At 41.1% G+C, this 3,317-nt stretch overlaps 1 non-coding gene across 1 annotated transcript; it reads left to right on the top strand.

The window, feature by feature from the left end:
* trnam-cau (transfer RNA methionine (anticodon CAU)) lies at positions 1–73 on the top strand. Its single transcript has one exon. It is a non-coding gene; the product is annotated as a tRNA-Met (tRNA).
* Positions 74–3,317: the final 3,244 nt, after the last annotated feature.

The raw sequence follows: 3,317 nt of genomic DNA, 5'->3' as shown, positions 1-3,317 counted from the left end.
GCCTTGTTGGCGCAGTAGGCAGCGTGTCAGTCTCATAATCTGAAGGTCGTGAGTTCGAGCCTCACACGGGGCACAGCTTTAGTTAATAATGAGAATTTAGTGGTTGGGTTTAAACCTCAAATCCTTGAAAACTGTCTGGTTGACGTGTTTTGGTGATATTAGACTTCTGTGGACCTTTTCACCGCTCCGAATAGACAAATATGAAGAATCATTTAACATGTGTCATCTCACTATTTTCCAGTTTAAAGGCACAACAGCAGCATCCAGCTTCTCTGTCAGAGTTGTGATGTTCTGTCTCTGTATCTACAGATCAGTTCATTTCTCTCCACTTCAGAGCACCAGAAGTCAGCTCGGTCCGCCGATCAGCTGTGAGAGCTGGAAGCTCCTGAATCAGCAGGAGACATTTTACAGCAAGTCAACATCCTGTTTTCTACTTTTGGACTGAAACGGACAGGACAGTGATTTTTCATAGGAAATGTCTTGCGGGCTGATCGACACAGAGGAAGGCAGAGAGCATCCTAAAATACTCGGACTGTCCACTTCATACCATCCTAGTGGATCAGAGAAACCACAGCGGTGGACTGTTCATCTATTTACCATGTAGGACGGAAAGATCCAGAAAATCATTCATTCCCACTTTACAACTCCTGAACTGAAACTGCATGCGCTCATCTATTTGAAGCGAAGTGAGAGAGTGTGATGTATGAATCTGTGTCCGTGGGAGATCAATGAAAGACAGGAAATGCCTTTGATCTCCAGTGACGTCACACAGTCTCATTGTGGAGTTATTAGTTGTTCTGTAAAAATCTGCATCAGTGAAACATTCATTCATACACGAGGACATCATGTATATTGTTGGAATAGAAAATCTTATTTTTTCTGTGTGTGCTCCTGAGAAAGAGGCTCAAATCCAAACCCAGGAGACAGAAGTTGAGTGAGTCAGTGAGGAAGAAGCTGCTCGAGTCACTGAGAGTGAAGCACTGCTGGGATTTGAATGCAGGATGTTCTGTTCAGTGCCAGTTTCTCTGCAGTCTGTCTCTCAGTGAACTTTTGTGCTCCTCACAGTTTTGTGTCACTTCCTCAAAGGTTTGAAGTGAAGTGTGAGTCTGAAGAGGTGCTGCCTTTGATCCATCACCTGATGATGTCACAATACTCACAGAATTAAACTCTTCCATTGATTGATCATTAATAATCAGCTCAGAACCAAAGAGTCTATCTTTCATCCAAACCCTGAGAGCTTCTCCACACAGGAGGTGTTTCAGGTGTCTGACTGATATTATCTGCGTCATGGTGTTCAGAGATTTCAGCAGCTCACATCCAACACAGAGACTCTGAGCAGGCCCACCTGGTCTTAGACCCAGACCCAGACCCAGACCTAAATCCAAACCCAGGAGACAGAGGTTGAGTGAGTCAGTGAGGAAGAAGCTGCTCGTTCTCCTTCAACAGTTTGATCTGAGGAAAAGTCACTTGCTCTTTTCAGGAATCAACTTCTACCATCTGTCCACTAGATGGAGATAACTGAGCATCAACTGAGAACTGAGTTCTTCATCATCTGGAAACAGACAGCATTGTTTTCTTCATTGCTGTGCTGTAAAGTGAAGATGACGTCTGAGCACAGTCTGGTCTTTAGACCACACAGAGCATTCAGAACATTAATGGTGCATTTTCTTCTCCTCATTTGTCATAGTGATGCACATAGATGTATAAAGATGTCCATAGGATGTGATTTGGAATTGTAATGTGTATGCTACAGTTGGGTTGGATGAGAAAGGGGTAGAGTTTCTTTTTGTATTGTTTTAATGTGGGATTGTTCATCTACCTGTGTCTGTAGGTTGGATTGTACATAAGTCCTTCCTCCATCAGGTGTATTCACAAGGAAACATCTGAATTCATTATTTGATTTGAAAATTTCACAATGCAATTCAAAAAGTTCCATTCTGTCAGCAGGACTAAAACATATGTGTCATGACATTGGTTGTCTTGCAAGTGTCTTGAAAAGGCTCTCAGCCAAACGTTGTTCTGAAGGTAGTCTACATGTGATTCTTGATCATTCTTATCATTCTTATCATGTTTAGGAGAAGGAAATATGGTGATTCACTGCTTTTCACAGGAGACAGCATGAGACTCTTAATATCAGAGATGTGGATTTCAGCCCCATGTTGGATGATAAATAAACTCATGAGGATGATAAATAAACCAAAGTTACCCAGCAGGACACTGCCTCTGCCAGCTTGCCTTCCAAACTCTTCCAAAGTGCATGAAAAAGGCGCATAAAATGGGAATTTCTGTTTCATAATAAAAGAGTTTGACCTGAAAACTCTAAAGCCTGTGGCTCCCTGTGGTAGGAATGGACAGCAGTTGTTGGACTAAAGATAACTCTAATTCTGTCAGACTGTCAGAGAACAGTCTGGTCTTTAGACTGAGCGTGATTGGTGGTTCAGTGGTAGAATTCTCACCCCCCACACGGGTTTGATTCCCGGCTAATGCAAAGGTTCCTCTTATCAACATCCAAATGTTAGAAACAGTGCTGCCAAAAGTACAGAGCATTGTTATGATTGCATTCAGAGCAACAAATGACTTATTTTTCCAGAGGTGTTGATATATACACAATATAAGCAATATAATAATAAATAAAACAGTAAAATAAAATCTTCCATCTGTGGTCTCTTTCATTGTCCCCTCTGTTGGAGTAATGATCCCACTGAATGGCCGGAGGTGACGTACATCGATATTTACAGCGACCCGATGGAATCCCCCAGTAAGATCACCAATTAACCTGATTGAGATAAAAAGTTAGGCTACATCCAAACCACTATATCATCATTTTAAAATAGCTTTTTATAAACTAAAAGTTTAAAATCTGCCCCACTTTATGGGGTAAAAACTTAATTCATAACAAAAGCAGTGCTACGTGCAGTTTGCATCGCGTTTCTTTCGCACTTTCTTCACCGGGTCAGGTTTTTTTCTGGTCAGCTCACCCTTCTTAACTTGGTCTAATACAAATTAAGCTGTAAATAAAAATATCTCGAGGCTTACAATAAATATAGCACCTTCTGACCAACCCACATCAATTTCAACCTTAAAAATACAACTTTCATATAAACCACGCCACCTCCAGGTTTAGGTCCCGTTCCTTATGAGTGCGAATACAGATACAGATAATTTAGATGATTGTAAAGAGTGGTGCACTCGCTTATCCCTAATATTTTGAATTTTAACTTGCTTTAACAAAGAGTTTTTACAGCTTTTTACAGGAGGGAAATTTTGGTAAGAGTCATGATGGTCAACCACTTACACTTAATCACAGGATACGTCTG

The sequence above is a fragment of the Echeneis naucrates genome, chromosome 2 (genome assembly GCF_900963305.1).
Source record: "Echeneis naucrates chromosome 2, fEcheNa1.1, whole genome shotgun sequence".
Taxonomy (NCBI): domain Eukaryota; kingdom Metazoa; phylum Chordata; class Actinopteri; order Carangiformes; family Echeneidae; genus Echeneis; species Echeneis naucrates.
The sequence above is the reverse complement of the archived record's forward strand: the minus strand, read 5'-3'. Positions and strand labels throughout refer to the sequence as shown.